This window comes from Nuphar pumila, chromosome 11, assembly GCF_984573655.1.
Source record: "Nuphar pumila chromosome 11, dmNupPumi1.hap1.1, whole genome shotgun sequence".
NCBI lineage: Eukaryota > Viridiplantae > Streptophyta > Magnoliopsida > Nymphaeales > Nymphaeaceae > Nuphar > Nuphar pumila.
The window spans coordinates 11984873-12008748 of NC_143259.1; the positions used below are offsets into that span (position 1 = coordinate 11984873).

General features: G+C 36.5%; 1 pseudogene across 1 annotated transcript; it reads right to left on the reverse strand.

The window, feature by feature from the left end:
* Window positions 1-98: 98 nt before the first annotated feature.
* LOC149821974 (AP-2 complex subunit mu-like) lies at window positions 99-23044 on the reverse strand (annotated as a pseudogene). The gene is made up of 10 exons (XR_016425996.1): window positions 22955-23044; window positions 22782-22871; window positions 22646-22694; window positions 22430-22568; window positions 18643-18759; window positions 17292-17382; window positions 17075-17217; window positions 2136-2249; window positions 609-653; window positions 99-499 (listed from the first exon to the last, which is right to left on the reverse strand). The product of XR_016425996.1 is annotated as an AP-2 complex subunit mu-like (transcript).
* Between the last annotated feature and the right edge of the window lie 832 nt (window positions 23045-23876).

Here is a 23876-nt window from a genome sequence, read left to right on the forward strand (position 1 = left end):
GAGACGTATATCAGTGGCATTGTTCTGAATAATAAATATGCTCATATGTTTAATCAATTAATCCATAGACCTAACAATAGAAATAAATCCCTTATGCCTTTTGATAAAAGATTTCATAAAATTTAAAATCAAATGAGAGTTTTAAAAGAATACTTTTTACATACCCACGGGGTTCCGAAGAAAAACTTTACAACAGCAAGAGCAAACTGCAAACTTCCACCCCCAAAGAATAAAATGAAGAAACTTTTATGTTTAAAAGATGAAAAAGGTGATGGTACAAGAACCACAAACTCTTTACTGACTGCAGAAGGATACCTCACTATGTCTGGATAATAGCAAATCCCCCTCCTCTGCTGCTTCACTCAATCTCAGCATCTACTCATCAGATACCAACCGCGAGCTAAACAATTAAGAGTTGCTAGCATCTGATTTCATAAGATCCAGCTTTAGTGATGTAACGAACCCATTCAACAGTGTTATATCCGCTCTTCTCCCACACCTGCCAATAGTGAATTGACATTAAGGTCTCATCACTTTCCCGAGAGAGAGAGAGAGAGAGAGAGAGAGAGAGAGAGAGAGAGAGAGAGAGAGAGAGAGAGAGAGATCACCTTGAGAAACCGCACTCTTAAACCTGATGCTGTAAACATAGGGACCTGTTGAAAGAAAAAACTTGTAAAATCCAACATAATAACGGTGACCCTGCAACTACGCATCAAGGAAACAACATAAAACCTTAAACCATGCGAAAAGAGTGGAAATATTTCCAAGGTGAAGAAAAAAATTCCCAAGGGGTTTCCTATGAGCTAGCAGATGCATTCTTCGTTGTCAAAAAGAGGAATCTATCCCACTTGTTCTGATTTGTCATGGTGGGAGCCATTATTGAAGGCTCACTTCACTCTTTTTCGGGCTTTGTTGGGTGAGAACATGTCAACCAATGTTTTGTGACATTATGTACCCTACTTTCTTTATTTACTTACAATAAAAAATTTATTTTCTTCAAACGCAATATACAACTACATATTTCAAAACATCAAACATAGAAGGTGAGAAAACAACAACATTATCTATGAAGATTGAGGTTACTGGTGTTCCACCTAAAATCATGTAAAAGAAGAGGAAGAGCAAATGTCTTCTTTGAAATAGAGACAAATCAAACCACAGGCATAGGCCAAGGCCATGAAACGAAATATAAGACTCAAGGCTGAGTTGCATGAATCAATATGCCTCCTGACTGACACACAATCACAGGCCTAAGCCTCAAGAATGTGGTGCATGACACAATTTGCCTCTTGCCTCACACAACCGCACCTTTGACACAAAAAAGCATAAATACTGATATTTGGTACGACCATGTAGCATGTTTATAAACAAGGACATGCCAAGCCTCAGATCCAGTCACATTCAGATCTGCCAACTTCTTCAAACCAGTCTAGCAAAGAACCAATGTTGTGCATATAATAAGCCAACAGGAGAACCAGGACAAGTTGCACCAGTCATAGAGAACATTTTCAGCTGGATGAGCCGGTAAGAAGCACAAACAAATAACAGGCTTCAGGTGAGGTTGTGCTTTGAGATACCAAGGAGTCTGTAGGAGCAAAAGTAACTTAGGTATGTAATATAGACTCAAGCCTGGATTAGTCTTAAGACCACACCAGACAAAATGCGGAAATGGTTCCTGAACCCAAAGTGCAATTGCCAAAGGAAACAAGAAATTCAGCATATGCACGCTCCTAAAACGAATAACCATCCCAAAATAGGCACCAGAAGCAAGCACATGTATGTGAAAAACAAATTCCACATTGTGACTTCCAAAATCCAGTTGCATCATCTTTGCACAGAAGATGATGAACTTCTAAATAAGCATGTTCTAATGTTCTAATGTTCAATGTTCACTATTTGCAATAGAATGCTGACATATTGCCACATAGACATTAACAAATTATCTTTTTTTCAGACAAAATATCATTTACTAATTACTAGAAAACTCCTTTTGACAGTAAGAAATTTGATAAAAACAGGATCTCCAAGCATGACATCAATTAATACATCAGGTGTTTGATTGCATGACCCTAGAGACTACATGCTCTTGAACTTATGATAAAATTTCAAATTTCCACACATAAATATTTAGGTACCTGAAATTCCATTTGAATTGGTGGCCTTGTCCAAGATTTCTTCTCTCCCATTGTAGAGATAGTTCAACTTCTGCACTCATCGTTGCCTCTGTTTGTCCAGGAAATTTTCTTATCCTGAAAAAGTTCATATGCTTAACACATAAATATGGGCTTCACAGCGTTGGTGGATCTGACTTACTGGACCAAAGTTGATCTCATGGTCAAATATGAACAAAAAACTTCAGAAAGTTGTCAAAGTCTAGAGCTTTTTCAAATGGAACCAAATACCAAACCAGTGCATCTTTCAGTTAAAACAAGATATATCCTTTACTGCTCGTAGAGAAGTGCTATTTTGAATTTTGGGGGGCAAGAAGAGGTACTCAAATATATTGAAGAGGAAATATTTTTCCGTATGCTGTGAATGCATAGAATGGACACATGAAAAACACCATCAAACATTTATGCATTTTATGTGTTTACTTAGAGATCTGTTACCACCTTTTCGTTGATAAAAATGGAATTTTTGTTCCAACAGACGGGTCCAATTAGTAAAATTTAAGTGGGTAGCTGAAACTCATAGGGACAGGTCATGTTGACCAAATCTGACCCATGGATGTGTTCAACATGGTCAAATTAGTAGGAACTGACTCTTGGATTGTATTCTTTACACATAAAAGTACTGCATCAAAGCGTGATCGGAACATCCGATCCCCACGCTGCCCTATTTGCTGCACCCAAGTGCATCTCCGGGTCTGATCTCCACGCTGCGTCAAAGAGTGTCAACACAACATCCATTAACGTGAAGTCTCGGTCTCTTTCACTGCATCACATTTGCATCCAAAAACTCTTAACCTAAAGTAACCTGGGGTGAAGAAGATGGCATTCGGTTGATAAGGTAAACTGCAATTAGAGTGGCTTCAGCCCAAAAAATCTTTGGTACTTGACATGTAATAAGTAAGATTCTTGTTGTTTCTATAATATGTCTATGTTTTCTTTCTGCTAAACCGTTTTGTTGAAGAGTATAATGGCATGATTTTTTATGCGTAATGCCATATAGATTCAAATAATCTTTAAAAAAAATTGACAAAAATTTTCCTCCTAAATCAGTGTGGAAAATTGAAATAGCATTCTTAAATTAATTTTTAACTAGATTATGAAATATTTGAAAGTATGAGAAAACTTCAGATTTATGTTTAAGAAAATAGATCCAAGTATGTCTTATGAAATCATCTACAAAAATTACATAATACATAAAGCCACCTTCTGAAATAACAGGTGTGGGTCTCCATACATCCGAATGCATTAACTCAAGTGGTCGTGAAAAGACAAAGGTTCTTTCTTGAAAAGGTAATCTTTTCATTTTTCCAAGAATACATTTTTCATATATAAGTGTTTCAAAATTACAAAAAAAAAATCATCTTTGAAAAAAACTAGAGCTTGGATAAACTAGGATGTCCAAGTTGTAAGTTTTTCTCTTTGGTTCCTGTATTGAGAAAGAGAAGAGAAAGAGAGAGGGAGAGAAGGAAAGATATCGACTGCGGCTTGTCACGATTTCTGTAAAAGAAATCGTGACCTAAACATGTATTTAATGTTACATTACAATATGGGTCGGATCTGGTATATCCAGACCCGATAACTAAATACATGGTTTACATACATGGACGGTGACATGGATCGGGTCGGATCCTGCACCTTTTCACCCTCCCTCAAATTGATCATGGTTTTGGACCATGAACAACTTGCTTTTAAGCATCCAAAAGCGATCCTTAGTTAACCCTTTGGTAAATATGTCTGCAACCTGTCTTTCAGTACTGACAAACTCAGGTTCAATCTATTTTTCTTCAACCTTCTGCCTCACAAAGTGTTGGTCGATCTTAATGTGTTTGGCACGACTGTGATGTACTGGATTGAATGACATATTGATAGCACTTTGATTGTCACAGAGCAAGGTAGTGTGGGAGATCTTTTCTCCTACTTCAGTTAGAAGATGCCTGATCCATGTGACTTCGGCAGTGGCAGCAGCCATGGATCTATATTCAGCCTCAGTGCTGGATCTAGCTATAGCTTTTTGTTTTCTGCTGCTCCAAGAGACTAAATTTCTTCCAATGAAGACACAATATCCTGATGTAGATCTTCTTTCGTCGGGATCTCCTGCCCAGTTTGCATCACAATATACAGTAATTTCGTGCTTGTTTTGGCCATGGGACTGTGGTAAATATATCAATCCATCCCCAATAGTCCCTTTCAGATATCTAATGATCCTCTTGACCGCTTCCATATGTCCAGTACGTGGCGCATGCATAAATTGAGACACTTGATTGACTGAATAGACAATATCAGGTCTAGTGAATGTGAGGTATTGTAACATTCCTATTATGCTGCGATACCTGGTGGGGTCATCACACAGATCTCCATCATGAGCGCTAAGTTTTTGATGAAGTACACTCGGAGTTCCTAGAGGTTTGCAGTCTTTCATGCCTGCCTTGCTGAGAACATCTACGGTGTACTTGTGTTGAGTGAGTGTCAATCCATGAGCCTGGAGCGAGATGCTTGCTTCAGGCCGTAGCTGGCTCTTTTTAACCTGCATACATGGGTTTTACAATTTTGTTCTTAATATCCAGGGGGTTGTTCCATGTGTACCTCTTCCTTCAAATCCTCATGTAAGAATGCATTTTTTACATCAAGCTGACTCAACTTCCATCCATGTTCAACAGCCAGGGAAATGATAATTCGAATCGTTCCCATTCTTACAACCGGACTAAAGGTCTCATCATAGTCTTGTTAAAATGTATCTAATATATATATATATATATATATATATATATATATATATATATATTATGTATATTACAAAATACCCGATAGGGGTAGTTTTGTAATTTCATAATAGTTGTTTTAGAAAACAACTATTTTCAGTTTTCATTTAAATGTACTTTTCTTTTTTTATTTTTTTCCTTTTATTTTTTGTATTTTTTAAATATCAAAAAGGGGCTCCAACATAGAGTCGTTGGAGCCCCCAACGGTCACAAATGTGACCGTTGGGGGCTCCCAACGACTCCATGGGAGCCCCCTTTTTGGCTCCCCTTTTAAGGCATTTTGCCTCCTCCTCTCTCCTCTTCCTTTTGTATAAATAAGGGTGATCCCCTTGTATATTTTTTCATTCTTGAGAGCTTCTCTCTCTTTTCAATAAGAGGCTTTGTATATTGTTGCCTTCTTAAAGGCTTGTGCTTGTATTGTCCCTTCGTGGACTTGTGATATTATCTCTTTTTCATTGTTGTATGTGCTTGTATGCACTCTTTATATTTCCGCAATATCTCATTACATGGTATCAGAGCCACTCGATTCTTGAAGGAAAGGTGTGGTTCGTGTTTTTTCATATCTAATAGATATCTTCTCACTTCTTGGCAACATCATGGAGACAAAAATTGACCTTTCTTTCAAGCTCAATGGAAAGAATTATATGATGTGGGCATCGACAATGGAAAATAATCTCAAAGGAAAGAAGCTTTGGGGTTTTGTCATGGGTTCCGTTCCGGAACTTAAGCTTATGTTCACGAAGATTGAAGAAGGTCAAGAAAAGGCTCTTGAAGGAGATGCTCGCCTCAAGGCCATTGAAAGTCATCAAAAGGAAGTGGAAGATTGGGAAAGCAATCACGCAAAAATCCTTGCGTGGTTTATGAATAATGTGGAGCTTAAGGTATGTGCTAATATAGCTAAATTCCGTAGAGCCAATGAGGCTTGGTCCTTTATGAAGGGTATGTATACCCAAAAGGATCTTGCAAGAGCATACTTCTTGCAAGAAAAGATTAGAACCACCAAGCAAGGTGATTCTAGCATTCAAGACTATTATAGTGCTTTAAATCCACTATGGGATGAATTGGCTCTCTTGGAGCCAAAATGGGTTTCTATGGAAGACATTGATTTAAGGCAAAAACAAATGGAACAAGAGCGATTGTTTCAATTTCTTTTTGGGCTACGTCCCGAATTTGAGCAAGTGAGATCTTCACTTCTCCATAGATCTATTTTTCCTCCTATTGAGGATGCTATTGCCGAAATCACTCAAGAGGAGACAAGGCTTGGCATGAGTAAGCATGTTGATGAAGTCCTTGCCGTATCCAAACCGGGTAATAATGTTAGAACCTATAAGCCTCCTCATTTTGGGAAACAAGGAAACTACAACGGAGGAAGAAAAATGATTGTTTGTCATTATTGCAATGAGCCGGGTCACATTAGACCCGCTTGTCCTAAGCTTATTGGAACCTTCAAGCCTAAAGTGGCTTCTCTTGAGGAAACCACCACCAAAGAAGATGAAGGCAAGAACAATGACATCAAAGAAACTCTTGGACAAATATCTATGGCTCTCCAACAAATGCTAAAAGTTTCTTCCTCCACATCGGGTGCGGCTATTGCTTCATCATCTTCACCCGGTACGTATTCTTGGATCCTTGACTCCGGAGCTTCTTTTCATATGACCCCTCATGAAAATGCACTTGTTGATGTTTGCACCAATTCAAAGGACTCTTGTGTCTCTACGGCCGATGGAACTTTTTTAAAAATTTCAAGTATTGGTTCTTTTAAAGATTCACAAAATTTTTGTGTTCCAAAAGTAAGAGTTGTTCCTAAACTAAATTTAAACCTATTTTCGGTTTCTCAAATTGCCGACCATGGATGTGAAATATCTTTCTCATCTAATGGATGCTTTGTGCAGGATCTCCGGTCCGGGAAGCGGATTGGGCAAGGCCATAGAAAGGGAGACCTATATTATATGGACCATCTTGATCTCCCTACAAACTTTTTTTGTTCTTATGTCCAAGAAAAAAACATGGCAACTTGGCATAAAAGACTTGGTCATCCAAGTTATTCCAAAATATATCTCTTTCCTTTTGGAAACAAATTTTGTAAGGAAAAAGAAATTAATTGCAAAGATTGCATTTTTGGAAAAATGAAGTCTATTCCATTTCCAACTAGAACTTTTCTTTCATCAAGGCCTTTTGAATTGGTGCATTCGGATGTTTGGGGGCCTTCTCCGGTTATGTCTAAAGGGGGGTTATTCATATTATGTCACATTTATTGATGATTTTACTCGGTATGTTTGGATTTATTTTCTTAGTCATAAATCGGAAGTATTTACTTTCTTTAAAGATTTTCATAAAAAGGTTCAAAATCAATTTCAAAGTAACATATCTATTTTAAGATCCGATTCCGGTGGCGAATACTTATCTCACGAATTCCAAAACTATTTAACCCAAAATGGCATTTGCCATCAAAAGTCATGTCCTAGGACTCTCCAACAAAATGGCCTAGCGGAAAGGAAACATAGGCACATTATTGAAACCGCTAGAACATTACTTATTTCTAAGAATATTCCAAAGTTTTGGGCCGAAGCCGTCTTAACCTCAATCTATCTAATCAATAGAATGCCCTCTTCTAAGTTAAAAAATGCTTCTCCATATGAAAAACTCTTTAAATTTTCACCGATTTCAATCGTCTTCGTATTTTTGGTTGCAAATGTTTTGTCTTATCACACAAAAGGGATAAGTTATCTCCAAAAGCAATTGAATGTGTATTTCTAGGATATGGTGAAAATAAAAAAGGGTATAAATGTTATGATTTTAAGAATGATAAATTATATATTTCAAAAGATGTAACATTTCTAGAAGAAGAAAACGGTTTTGATAAACTAGAAGAAACAAATGAAATTGACTATATATTCTTATATGATCTTATTGATGACATACAAGAAGATTTTCTTGAAAACATTGATGATTCTCGTGAGGTATCCCCTCTTGACATAACACCCTCAAATGATAGTGATTCTAATATAAATGTTCATGATAGCGATACCAATATAAATGTTTACTCAAGAAGAAATCAAGAAAATCCTATTAGTGCCCTCGAAAAATACTCTCAAATTTCTGAATCCACTGAGGAACCACAAGTTAGGCATTCTTCTAGAATATCAATACCTCCAAATAAGTTTGTATCCTATGATTCCTTAACGGACTATCGGGCATGTTTAATAACCTTACACTCTTATTTTGAACCGGCACACTATAATCAAGCTAAATCTATACCTCATTGGGTTGAAGCAATGCAAGTTGAACTTAATGCGCTAAAAAAGGCCAATACTTGGGAAATAGTTAATCTACCCTCACACAAAAAACCTATTGGTTGTCGCTGGGTCTTCAAAGTTAAAACTAAAAGCGATGGCTCTTTAGAACGATATAAAGCTAGATTAGTTGCTAAGGGATACTCCCAAGAATATGGCATTGATTACAAAGAAACATTCGCTCCTGTAACTCGAATGACCAGTGTTAGGACTTTAATAGTTGTTGCATCAACCAAAAAATGGCCTATTTATCAACTTGATGTAAAAAATGTCTTTTTAAATGGAAGTTTAAATGAAGAAGTTTATATGGATCCGCCACCCGGAATAAATCTTAAGCAAGGTCAAACTCTTCGGCTTTTAAAGGCATTATATGGCCTTAAACAAGCTCCTAAGGCTTGGTATGATCGTTTCAGTGATATCATGATAAAGTTAGGATTTCACTCTTGTTATACTGACACTGCTCTTTTTGTTAAACATGCAGGTTCTAGTATCGTAATTTTGTTGCTTTATGTTGATGATATGATTATCACTGGGAATGATCAAAATAGTATTATTAATGTTAAAAATATGTTAAAAAATAATTTTGATATGTCTGACTTAGGTTTTCTCAGATATTTTCTTGGAATTGAAGTTGCATATTCTCCTAGAGGATATATTTTGTCACAGATGAAGCTTGCTGCAGATATATGTTCTAAGTCTGGGATTTCCGATGATAAGAAAGTAGAGACTCCCGAGGTTATTAATGCCAAATTGCGGTTGGAGGATAGGGTTCTTCTGGAAGATCCTACACCTTACAGACAACTCATTGGGTCTCTTACCTATTTAACCATCACCAGACCAGATATCACTCATGCGGTTCACTCTGTTAGCCAATTTCAGCATGCTCCTACAACTGTGCATATGAGTGATGTTCTCCGAATCATCCGCTACATTCGGAATACCATCAATAAAGGGCTATTTCTATCCTCCTCTTCTTCCTTGAATCTTCTTGCTTATACTGATGCAGATTGGGGAGGTAATCCCAATGATCGAGTCTCAACTACTGGTTTTTGTGTTTTTTTAGGAGACTCTTTGATTGCCTGGCGATGCAAGAAGCAGCAAAAAGTTTCACTATCATCCACTGAAGCTGAGTACCGGGCTATGGCAACCACGACAATGGAACTTGTATGGCTTCGCAGTTTGCTTAAAAGACATGGGAGTTGATATCACCGAAGCCTCAAAGCTTTGTTGCGACAACAAGAGTGCCATCTATATTGCGAGCAATCATACTTTTCATGAGCGTACAAAACATATTGAAATGGATTGCCACTATGTCCGTGACGAATTCTTGCGAGGAACTATTTCTCTTCAGTATGTCACTTCAGAATATCAGTTGGCGGACTTCTTCACTAAAGCTCTTCCGGCTCCTCGCTTCATGTTTCTTCTTGGCAAACTTTCCGTCATCTCCCCGTAAAGTTTGAGGGGGGGTGTTAAAATGTATCTAATATATATATATATATATATATATATATATATATATATATTCTGTATATTACAAAATACCCGATAGGGGTAGTTTTGTAATTTCACAATAGTTGTTTTAGAAAACAACTATTTTCAGTTTTCATTTAAATGTATTTTTCTTTTTTTCTTTTTTTCCTTTTATTTTTTGTATTTTTTAAATATCAAAAAGGGGCTCCAACATAGAGTCGTTGGAGCCCCCAACGGTCACAAATGTGACCGTTGGGGGCTCCCAACGACTCCATGGGAGCCCCCTTTTTGGCTCCCCTTTTAAGGCATTTTGCCTCCTCCTCTCTCCTCTTCCTTTTGTATAAATAGGGGTGATCCCCTTGTATATTTTTTCATTCTTGAGAGCTTCTCTCTCTTTTCAATAAGAGGCTTTGTATATTGTTGCCTTCTTAAAGGCTTGTGCTTGTATTGTCCCTTCGTGGACTTGTGATATTATCTCTTTTTCATTGTTGTATGTGCTTGTATGCATTCTTTATATTTCCGCAATATCTCATTACAAGTCTTGCCCTGCTTCTTGAGTGAATCCTTTTGCTACAAGCCTTGCTTTATATCGTTCAATGGTTCCATCTGGCTTGTACTTGATTTTGTAGACCCATTTGCATCCGACAACATTTTTGTCAGGTGGTCTGGGAACAACTTCCCATGTTCCACATTCATGTAAGGCTTGCATTTCATCATTCATGGCTTCTACCCATTTCATAGAAGCTGCTGCCTGATAATACATGATGGGCTCTTCATCCTTATTGATGGTAGTTAAAAACAGTTGAAAATCCAAGAAGAAGTTGTTATAACTAACCCACCTGTCAATAGGATGCCGTATGCGATTTGATTTTCTGACTGCGAGGGTATTAGAAGGAGTAGGATTGGCGACTGAGACATGATCTAAAAGGCTTGATGTTGTCGGTTTCTGTCTGGAATAGACAATGCATTTGTATCTGCCCGGTACCTCCTCGCCATTCTGTGACCCCGACGTCCCAGTGTCCTCAAAGACCTCTTCTTCTTGTTGCACGCAATCTGAGGAACATGTTTCATTGGAGCCAACAAAAAGTTCTGAGCTTAGCCAAGGATAGTAAATTTCAGGTGGCATATTTGTTGTGTCAGCTCTGTGATCAAAATTTTGTTCATCAAAAACAACATTTCTTGAGGTTCTGATACGTTTGTTGGTGGGATCATAACACCTATATCCTTTGTAATCATCTGCATATCCCACAAATCTGCACTTTTGGGCTTTGTCTTGAAACTTGTTTCTCAGGGACTGATCGATATGCACATAGCAAACACATCCAAAAACAAGCAGATCATAATAACTAGGATAAGTTCCAAAAAGACAGTGATAAAGAGACTTATTTTCCAGAATAATCATAGGTAGTCTGTTTATCACATGCACGGCAGAATAAAAAGCTTTTGTCCATAAGTTGATGGGAAGATTGTTGTCATGAAGCATATGGCACTTTCAACGATATGCCTGTGTTTTCGTTTAGCAATTTCATTTTTTTGAGGGGTGTGAGGACAAGACACCCTTCTTCCTATTCCGTTATTTTGAAGAAAAGAGATAAAATCACGGGATGAGAATTCCCCACCTCCATCACATTGGAAAAATTGAATGGACTCAGAAATTTGATTTTTGACAAGGGAAAGAAAATTTTGAAACAAAGAGAAGACTTCCGACTTATTTTTTATGAAATATATCCAAGTGTATCGAGTATAGCTATCAACAAAGATTAGATAGTATTTGCTCCCAGATCCAGAGGCAACTGGGGCGGGTCCCCATACATCAGAACAGATTATCTCAAAAGGTTTTGAAGCTCTCTTATTAATGGAATGAAAAGGCAATACATGACTCTTGCAGGAAAGACAACTGGAACATTTGTGACTGTTCTCATCCCTATTTAGACTTTCTTTTGGAATGAGATTATTAGATACAAGTTTCTCAATGAAATGACCCCCACAACGTCCTAATCGATTATGCCATAAGAATGGCTTATTACATTCAGAAATACTAAAAACATTAGCAGAAGAGGATGAATACGACTCTAATGAAGACTCAGAACTCAGGTGGACAGGGCGGACTTCATGACAAGGAGCTTCTTCAAAGACATACATATTGCCTCGTCTCTTTCCTTCAGCGAATGTTTCCCTCGTGCGAAGGTCCTTGACCTGCACAGAGAAGGGAGTGAATTCAACTGAAGCATTATTATCATCAATAAGTTTGGAAACAGAGACAATATTTTTCTTAATGTCAGGAGCATGAAGAACGTCAGAAAGAGTAAGAGTGGAATTTGACATGGGAATGACAGTTTTTCCAACATGAGAAACAGGGTGGTGGGATCCATCTCCAATGACAATCTTACTTTTTCCAAAATAAGGAATGGGATTAAAAATCTTACCTGCATCACCTGTTACATGAGTCGCTGCCCCTGAGTCGACAAACCAGGTGCCTTCATCGCTCTGCTTCAATTTCAACTTTGACAAGACAGATATCAGCAAATCTTTAATCTCTCCACTGCTTGAGAACTTTCTTTTGTTTTTTGTCTGTGGACCCTTTCCTTTATTCTCTGGATTATGCCAACAATTCGCCTTGATATGTCCCTTTTTGTTACAAAGAAAGCAGGTAGGAATGGATCTTGACCCGTGCGCATGAGCTAACATATTTGGAATAGGAAGCAAACCACACCTTCTGTGTTCACTTCGCCCTTGTCCTCCTCGTCCTCTACCATAAGTTACCCCTGTGGCGAAAACTTCCTGAGAATTTGTGTGAACGTGAGATTCCTCAGAGAACCCTTTCAGAGTCATCTCATACTGAATTAATTTTGCTCGCAACTCATCAAAGGTAGGAAGGGCAGGAAGACACAATAGGGAAGTGACGATCATGTTGTAGTCGGATCCCAATCCACTCAGAGTCTGTTGTACCATATCACTGTCACTCACCGCGCATCTTATAACTGCAAGTTGGTCTGTGATAGTCTTCATCTTGTTCAGATATTCCATGATGGTCATGGAATCTTTTCTCAACATCTGGAATTCCCTCTTGAGAAAAATCATTCTCGCCTGCGAAACTTGTGAATATGTTTGAACCAATTTTTCCCAAAGTTGTAGAGCAGTACAATTGTCGGGAATGGCAACAAGGACCTCTTGAGACAAGGTGGAAGTTATGTATGCAACCACTGATTGGTCTTTCCTTTCCCAGTTGAGGTACTCAACATTCTTGACATACACAATTGAACTTACTCCTTTGTCGTCTTTTTCTTCTCTTGTAACAAATTCGAGTGGAACGGGAGTGGTTCCATCAAGGTGACCTAAGAGACCTTGACTCCTTATAAAAGGAATGATTTGTCTCTTCCAAATCAAGAAGTTTGAGGTAGTTAACTTTTCAGAAACGAGTTGAGTGAGAAAACTTGAGGAAAGATTGGATGAAGGGGAATGAAGATCCATGAAAAAGGAGTTGTAATAAGAAAGGAAACCTCCTTTTTTTTTTTTGGAGTATTCACAGAGTGCTCAGTCTGCAGTCAGAGAGGTTTGTTGATCGCCTTCTTCCTCTCTTTTTTTTTTTTTGCGCTGAGTAACTCAAAGATAAACGACCAGGAGTTGTCAGAACTGTCAGAAGAAAAACTGTGTTTTCACCACTCGTAACTCAAATGATACGAGAAAAGTCAAAAGAGAGCAAAGAAATGAACTGTCGCACAGCAGGCTGGACAGTAAAAGAATTTTTTTTTTTGGAATCCCAGATTATATGTCAACTGGGGTTATGCAGGAAAAGAGATCTGAATAAGAAAGAATATGCACGTGAAGTAGATTCACGTGAAAATCACGACCTTGGATGAACAGCGTTCACGTGAATCCTGCGTGAACAAAATAGGGATTCACGTGACGTGAATCCTGCGTGAACAGATTAAGAATTCATGTGAGATGTGAATCCACTAAGAGAAGATTTGAAAAATGGGCAGATTAGGGATTCACGTGAGATGTGAATCCACTAAAGGAAGATTTGGGAAAAAAATGGAAAACGGTAAAGGAATCGTGGTAGAAAAAGAAGGTGGAGATTGAAATCGTGGAAGATGGAGATTGAAATCGTGAAGAAAAAAAAAACTGAAGAGAATGAAGGAATCGTGAAAAAAAAACTGAAGGAAATGAAGGAAGGAATAGACCTCAAACCTTGATTTGCCGCACCTTCGGAATCCACTTCAACCCTTAGCTGGATCTTCGCTCTGATACCATGTAAGTTTTTCTCTTTGGTTCCTGTATTGAGAAAGAGAAGAGAAAGAGAGAGGGAGAGAAGGAAAGATATCGACTGCGGCTTGTCACGATTTCTGTAAAAGAAATCGTGACCTAAACATGTATTTAATGTTACATTACAATATGGGTCGGGTCTGGTATATCCAGACCCGATAACTAAATACATGGTTTACATACATGGACGGTGACATGGATCGGGTCGGATCCTGCACCTTTTTCACAAGTCTCTTGTGCCATAGATCTAAGTTAACTTTTTGAACATTACAACACAATGCATTCTTGGGTATTTCCAAAAAATCCATGTAGTACAAGCCTCCTTCTCTATCGCCTTCCCTAATCAACTTTCCTGACTGGTGATCCTGCACTTGACATCCACAAAAGAAGAAAGAAACATTACATCCATGGTCAAACAATTGAGAAACAAATAAAAGATTTAGGTTGAGTTTAGGAATATATCTAACTTGTGGAATGTAAAACCTTTTTGAGTTTTGAAAATCTTTTTCAAAATTTTATATTCCTTTGATTTCAAAGGATGTCCCATCAGCGGTAAAAACATTTGACCCATTTGAGTTATGACATTCGGATAACACATCAATGTTTGGTGTCATATGAAAAGAAGCAACGAAATCAAGGAGCTAAAGAGATTTACCAGGATCGGAGATGCCAACGGAAGAGACAACAACTTCAATGGATGAAGATGCTCCTTTGAGCAGTGATTGAAGAGCTTCCACCGATTGTGTTAAGGACATGCTTCCGATGGATGGTTCACTTGATTCTTGAGGAAGTTCGATAGAGGCAACCTTCTTTTCATATGGTTTCTTCAATCTTGGACAATAAGTCTTCACATGTCCCGGTTCTTGAAAATAGTAATAAATCACTTTCCTTTTTTTCAAACTCATTTTCATATTTCTCATTATTTGTCCTCCCATAATTTGGAGGTTTGTAACGGCTAGAACCGAGTCGTCATCACTTTTGATGATTCTATTCTTGAGCCTATTCTCCTTCATGCCCAATTCTTCTATTGTGTCTTTTATTGAGAGAATCTTCCCTCGATGAAGAAGAATGAACTTAGTAGATTCAATTTTCGATCTTAGTCCATTAACAAATTGAAAAAAGTGCTCGACATTTATTTGATTTTGGCAGAGTTCTATGTCTTGTGGGCAATGCTACTTTGGTTCAAGAAGAGCAAACTCTTCCCATAATTCAGACAAGCTATTAGAGTATTCTCTAATGCTTTTGTCCCCTCAAACCATATTCCGAACTTGGTTTTGTAAATTGCACACATGTGCAATGTCTTTAAGAAAATACATTCTCTTAAGATAATCTCAAGCATTATTAGCATGTTCAAATTTTGCAAGACTTAGAACACTTCTTGATATCCACGCCACTTATGAGCCAAGACATAATCTTGGCGCGTCCCATTCTCCATTCCTTCCACTTTTTTTTCGTAAGTGGTAATGACTTTAGTTTTTTCAACTTCTGTAAGAGGTATTTTTTTCTCACCTTCAATCTTTGTAAGAATTAGTTTAGGTTTCAAACTGGTAATCCCCACAACCCCTTTCCCCGTATAAGGTGTTTAATAATTGAAACCCATGTAACATAGTTTGAATCGTTGAGTTTAATGGGTTCAGTGGTAACATTATCATTGTCATCCATTTTACAAGGTTTGGATAAAGAAATAACAGAAGAAAAAAAGAAGAGTAGAGGAGAAGAGAGAATATGTACTCCACCACGGATAGTGAGTACGAATGCTCCTCCAAGCTTTTGCACGATCACAATTTCACATACACTTGAAAAGAACATCACTTTTCCAAACTTTAAATGACACGCTTCCCGATGCACCCAAAAAGAATAGCTTGATCACTACCGATCTCTGATACCATGTAAGAAGATGAGACCAACAATCGAACATTCAAATGATACACACCAAAGATCTTTCACACGAACCACGAAGGTTCATAAACAATACACACTCACAAGAACCACTAGGGTTCATACAATATACCCAAAAAGGGTATGCAAAGCAAATAGGAAATATAATCTTTATTTAAAATGGGAATCACCCTTAAAAAAACATGCATTACAAGGGGGAATAGCCCCATATATATAATACACAAAGAGGCTAACAAGAGGCTAGAAAAGTCCAAAAATAAAAAGTCAAACTATCCTAACTAGTTTCTAACTAAAAGTAAAAACACTAAAAAGAGTTCAATATTACATTATGATATTACATTTTTTAACATGTGTCATTTAATTTCATGGGTACGATGGTGATCTTATCATTGTCATCCATCTTTTACAAGGGTGAGAAAAAGAAAGAGTAGATGAGAGAAAGATAAAAGAGGAGAAGAATGAGCACAATCACAAAATTTCGTAGCCAAGCTTCCTCCAAAGTCCTTTCCTTCTCCAAAATGATCCCTTGAGTCAGGAACAAGAAGATAAATCACTCTTTGCAAAGAGAGCACAAAAAATGAGGCGGGAATCTTCAAGATCGAAAGTTTTTCGAGGCTCTGATACCATGTAATGAATAGTAGTCTTCCACAAAGGCACGAGAAATCTTCAAAAGAGTGTTTATTGGAGACACTTCAACATAACTCGTAAAAGGGTAAAAATGGAAGAACACACTAAAATAATAAATCTTTATTTCTTCACAAGAAATGCTTAAGAAGCATTGATACAAAGTGGAGGGGGGTCACACCTATTTCTACAAGTGGAAGAGATGAAGGAGAGAGCTCTCCTAAATATAGCCGTTGGACTAGATCCAACGACTATATTGCTAGTCAAGTCCTAGTTGGGACTTGACTAGAATATAATGTCTAGTTCAAAATGAACTAGACAATAAAAATAAAAGAAATAAAAGAAAAGAAAAAGAGAAAAATAAATATATATATATATATAATAAAAATATAATATAATATTATTATTATATATTATATATTATATATTATATATGTTACAATTTACATTTTAACACCTTCATGAATAAAGCATTTTTTATTTATTTCTATTTTTAGATATTTTAAAAGTTTTTAAAAATACATTTTTGAGGCTTACACTTCACCACTTTTCACAACATTAAAACTAACACAAATAAGAAATGGGCACTTACTTCCAAACTAAGCCATCAATGGAAACATTATACTTGGCCCGGCCTGAAGTTACTTGGAAACTTGTCTTTGCTGTCTGCTTTGGCACAGGTACCTTCACCACAACTACAAGGGCAAACATTTTTGCACCAAACACACTCTTCACCTATAGATAAAACCTTTTATGTACTGAGTATCCATAATCAGATCAAAGTGCTGCAATCACAAAAATTTACTAACCTTCACGTTCACTTCCACACGTGTCCTTCCCAGTTCCTTGATTGTTGGCAACACCCGGAATGGAAGATTGACACCTTCAGTAATGCGATACCTATGAAAAATGGACTTGTTAACAGAGTCACCAACAAAACCATATTTTTGATACTCAATCAAATGGTAGAATCACTACAACAAAAGGAATACAATAACAGCAACCAAATACAGTAAGGTAGGGGTCAAGATTTCAAAGTTCGATAAAAGAGTTTATCTACATCAGTACATTTTCACCAAGATCTCTGTTCTGGCTATGATATTCAGAGTCAGCAACTCAACTTTGCAACAACAAGACTTGGTCAAATGCTCACACTTCAAAGCCGCAACTTGACCAAGCCATGAAACGGACTCTCAAATCTAGAGCTATAGATTTGGTGACTGGTTTTCTCTGGCATGCCTTCATCCACAGGCTGGTTTAGAAAGTTATGGAGGTTGCTGCCCTTGCTGGATGGTGGCCCGCCAGATTTGCTGGCCAAACCATCCCAGAATATCAAGGGTTAACAGTACGTCATTTAGAACCTAATCCTCTAGACAAAGGGATGGCACACATACATACACAGAGATACACACAAGCACACGTAAACAAGAGAGGAGAGAGTGAAAGACTGATTGAACAATCAAATACGATCCAGAACTGTAGACTGATACCGATTTCAAAATGAATACAAGCATGGCCAAGTGCAAGCTCAATACAGCTAGGGTATCAAGCATCATTAATGGAATGAATGCAATAGTACATTTTCTTCACAGCACCATACACCACAACATTCAAAGTTGTAATGTATGCTTCCCCTCACATTCGATGTCATTAGGGTTCACAGCTAATCTCTCCAAACTTTTTGTCTCTTATTCATGGCTTCTTAATCAACCCTATAACATAAATGCATGCCTACAAGCTGCACAATAAGCTTAACAAATAAGGCAAGACGCTCACTTCAAGGTCCTCATATAGCTCACTCACACATGAACTTAAAATGGTGGTAAACTTGAAGAGCATAAAGAAAAGGACACCGTGTAGCAAGATATTCAAAGATAATTGACAGTTTTTAGCATCATTGCTCCCCATCTTCTTTTTCCTTTTATATTTTCTTCCAGAAGCAGAGTTTAGAGCAATTTGTTCTGAAGCCTTGGGGAAATCCATTTGTATTAATCTCCCAGCAGATAACAACTTTAGTTGAGCAAGAATTAAAGTTCAGGAAAATAACAATAAGTTCCACGAATCATGATTTAGGTCAATATTCAACTAATAAATATGTTTACAAACTTATCAAAACTGAAAGCAGAACTGAAAAGGTAACTTGAGGACATGTAAGCTTACTTCATCAATTCAAACTCCCCATCAGGCGGAACAAAACTGACCGTCTTTTCAGAATTAAACCTAGTCAAGTTCACACACTGGTGGAAAGTGACATCATCAAGCTCAATTGTCTTTCCACTGAAAAAGGAAAAAGAATTTGAGTTACAAGTTGAAACATTTACATATAGCATCCAAGTTCACTACATAAAATCAAACAGCTGCCATAGATAAAAAGTAGATACCATTGGCTCAATATGATAGGGAAAGAAATAAATAATTCCATGTAAGTATTGTGCAAGAAGTACCAAATGACAGCACTTACAGAAGAACAACCCAATAAGGGAGGGAAATTAAAATAAAGATTTGTAACTATCACTGTCAACAAAAAAAAGAAGAAAAAAAGGATCAATCTTCATGCAACCTGAAAATAGTGATATTTGTTTTCATAGTGTGAAACCAAATTAATGTAGCCCACATTTGGATGACGCCCAAAACTTGGTTAAAACCAGGTTTTCACCTACAAACTAGGTTTCCTAGTGCTTGGATGACATTTACAAAACCAGGTTTTGGAGCTAATGCACTTCAAAACCTGGTTTTAAAAACCTGATTGGGGGCCTGTTTTTTCACCCCCAAACCAGGTTTATCGGGCCCCTCATTCCAGACCATCATGCCACCAACCACCCTCCCTCCCTCTTCTTCCTCTGCCTCATTTCTCAAAGAAACAAACTAACACTGTTTGGCCAGCATATGGTCGGACGGTGGTCAGAAGTGGGTCAGACAATGCCCTCCTTAGCAGAGTATTAAGATATATATATATATATATATATATATATATATATATATATATATATATATATATATATATATATATATATATACACACACACACACACACATGTGAGCATATATGTATATAACATACTATATACATAAATATGTATATGTACAAAAAACAATATACATATATATGGTTACGAAATGGTGCGGATTCCAATGCACTCCGTGATGATCTCCAAGATTCAAAACATTATACATTTGAACAAAAAACTTAAGAATTAAAACACATATCGAAATGTAAATAAATAATTTTATTCATAATAGACATTAAAAGAAATACAAAATAAAATTACATTCAAGCCTCACTACAATACACTCAAAGAAAAATAATACACATCCCTAATACTACCCATTACTCTCTCAACCCTTACACATACACACCCTTATTTATAGAGGAGAAAGAGAGGAAGAAGTAGAGGAGAGGAGAGGGAGTCCTCTCAATAGCCAAAGGGAGAAGCCTCCCAACGGCTAGAATTCTAGCCGTTAGGAGCTAAGTCAAACAGGTTTGACTAGGTCTCAATGGCTAGAATTTCTAGCCGTTTCCCATATATATATATATATATATATATATATATATATATATATATATATATATATATATATATATATATATATATATATATATATATATATATGTGTGTGTGTGTGTGTGTGTGTGTGTGTGTGTGTGTGTACACACAAAAGGATACATTAATCTTATATTCTTAACAGACAGCACCATCCTGACCACTTTCTAGCGACCCAATGCCAGAAGATGGTAAGGCATTTTAGCCTTTTTTTTTATTTAGAGATTTTCCGGCCGTCCAATGTCTGGTAACTGGTTGGAAGGAGCTGTCATCCACGGATGGCAGCTTTCATAGCTATTCCGGTTGTTGGATGGCAGGAAAACAGCCATTTTCCTTTTCTTTATGTGGTTTTCTATTTTGGTCACTTCCGGCTATTTTTTGAGCGGCTAACAGTTAGCAAATGCTGGAAGGTGCCATGCAAGAGGGATGACACCAGTGTTGTGAAAAGTGTTGAGGCGTAGCGAGGCGCTCCACCAAAAACCGAGGTGAGGCGTAAGCCTCAAGACGTAAAGCGTAAGCCTCAAAAAAAAAATTGAAAACTTTAAAAAAATTATAAAAAATATCTAAAAATACAAATAAATAAAGAAATGCTTTATTGATGAAATAACAACCAATAAGAAATAGAAAATCTCAAATAAGTACTAAAAAATATGAGATTAACATATAAAAGTAACTAAAAACTGATTATATAACTGGAAAATATATGAGATTAACCAAAAAAAGTTAAATTTACTAAGAAACTGATTACATAACTGAAATAACTGGAAGATATATGAGATTAACCTACAAAAGTTAAAATATATGACATTATTCAAAAAAATATGAGATTAACATATAAAAGTAACTAAAAAATGATAAAATAACTGAAAAATATATGAGATTAACCAACAAAAGATAAAATATACTAAGAAATCGATTACATAACTGGAAAATATATGAGATTAACCAACAAAAGTTCAAATATATGAGATTATTCTAAAAAATATGAGATTAACATATAAAAGTAATTAAAAAACTGATTACATAACTGGAAAATATATGAGATTAACCAAAAAAAGTTAAAATATACAAAGAAACTTATTACATAACTGAAATAACTGGAAAATATATAAGATTAACCTACAAAAGTTAAAATATATGAGATTATTCTAAAAAATGTGAGATTAACATATAAAAGTAACTAAAAACTGATACATAACTGGAAAATATATGAGATTAACCAACAGAAGTTAAAATATACTAAGAAACTGATTACATAACTGAAATAACTGAAAAATATATGAGATTAACCTACAAAAGTTCAAATATATGAGATTATTCTAAAAAATATGAGATTAACATATAAAATTAACTAAAAAACCGATTACATAACTGAAAAATATATGAGATTAACCAACAAAAGTTAAAATATATTAAGAAACTAATTACATGACTGAAATAACTGAAAAATATACGAGATTAACCAACAAAAGTTAAAATATAGTAAGATACTGATAAACTTATTACATAACTGAAATAACTGGAAAATATATGAGATTAACCTACAAAACTTTGTTGATTATGTCTCAGAAATCTTGTTGTAAAAAAAAAAATTGCGCCTTGAGGCACAGAGGGCCGTGCCTCAAGGCGAGGCGTGCCTTTTGCGCCTCAAGGCGCGTTTTTGATAACACTGGATGACACCATTCTCAGAATTTTTCAAGCCACTGGTTAGTCGGAAATGCCAGATCTCTTTTTTATTTTATCATTTTTTTTATTTTGAACATTTTTTGGTCATTTTCCAGCCACCCACTGGCTGGACAATTGGTCGAGTTGGTACGGTCTAGCATGGGTGGTATCAGCCCAGTCATTCTCCAGCAGGTAGGTGGCCGGAAAATGGCCAAAAATATTTCTCTTTTTGTATTTTTTTAATGTGAAAAAACATAGCTTGTTATGTTTTTTTCTATAAACCGGGTTTTTGGCAAACTTAGTTTGCCAAAACCTAATTTTAAAGCAAAACCTGGGTTTGTAAAACCCAAGTTTTTTCCCTCGTCATCCAAACAAGGCCATCGTTTCTTAAAACCTATTCTTTGCTGTTGTTCTGCCTCACATGTGTGTTTGTGCATCTATTCCTTGTTCAAGGACTTTATTATGTGCATATTTCTTTTTTCCTTTATGAGTTTCCATATGTTTAGTAACATTCCATATTACCTTATTAGAAATTTCTTTCCCCTTTTTTGCACTTTTTAATTGAATCAACAAGCAAGATTTTACTGTAAAATGAAACAGTGCTTCTTTATCAAATAGATGCGCCAAGTTTGCTAAAGATAAACTGCACATTTACTCACAATAGCACAGGTTGCATACATATGATAAATTATCTGGCTTTCAACTTTTGGAGTAATATAATGTTTCCTTTTCTTCATTACCTCTTTGCAGGCCGTGATTTGAGCTGGGATTCCTTTTCAAGACCAATTTTGTCATTCAATCCCAACTTCAAGTCAGGCATACCAGAGAGAAAACACTTCATCAGAATCTTCCCAGTCACATCGCAACCCAAAACACTACCTGCATTTAAGACATTCTTGTGTAAACAGAAAGCTGTAAAAGGAAAGATTAGCACTTTGCAACAAACCAACATGTACCTTTTGAAGACATCAACAGATTCACACTTTCCACAATATCCAGGAAAACCTGTCATATAAAGAGCTTGAGAATTGTGTTGCAAGCATATAGTTACCATGCCACAGATTCCTGGCAAACAAAAGAAAATAAAGATACCTCATTCTTCTTGTAAACAAGACCTTCTCGTCTCCAGCCAACAACACCTGTAACTTGCAGAGTAGCATTTGGTACTGGCTTATCTGCCGGCTATTGCAGAACGAAGAGAAAAAAAAAGTCAACTTAATGCTAGAAACTTAGTGGTATTAAACATACACAGGTTGAGGCCTAACCTTAGATGAAAATGGAGATCGAATTCCTTCTTGTGTGATGTACAACTTCAAAATTTCAGGAGAGAGATTTTGTGGGTAACCAAAATCCATGATTTCTATATAAAAAGTCGACAGCAGCAGTAAGTTGGTGATAAACACAAACAACAGCAAGAATGACAATAATAACAACCATCATCGGCATCAACAAAGTAATAATAATTACAATAATTTGATAAAATGAGAACTTCATCAAGCACAGACAAATAAAGGAACAAATAGTAGTAGGTAGACTGATGGAGAACAGAGAATGCAATTCATCCAACACTAACAGCCCTTTTATTCCCCTATTTGAATGGCAGTGATGATCAAATAATGTCATTCACTCTACCTCTTTATAAATATGGGGCTATTCCCCTTGTAAAGTATTACTCTTGTTTTGGGTTTTTATCCCAAATCAATAAAATTGTTTATTTTTCATACCCTTTTCGGGTAGTGTGTATTCTTGAGTTCTCTTTGTGAACCTTTGTGGTTCTTATGGTGTATTTGTGAGAACTTGTTGAGAGACATTTGTTGTAGTGTATTTTCACTTTCTTACATGGTATTAGAGCAAGGTCGATGGACGTGTATTGGGAAGCGTACCATGCAACTACTCTTCAAGAAAGTGAAGTCTCTTTGAAGGAGTGCTCGTGTGTAGCCTTGAAGGGCGTAGAAGGCTGCTTATTTTCGATCTTTGTGGTAATAAAATTCCTCTTCCCACTTGCTTTTCTTCTTCCCCTCTGATTTCCAAGCTTGTAAATTGGATGACAATGATAATGTCACCATTAAGTCCATAAAACTCAACGATTCAAACTATGTAACATGGGCTTCAATCATGAAGCATCTTATTTGGGGAAAGGGTCTATGGGGCTTAGTTGATGGAACCGATAAGGAACCTAAACTAACG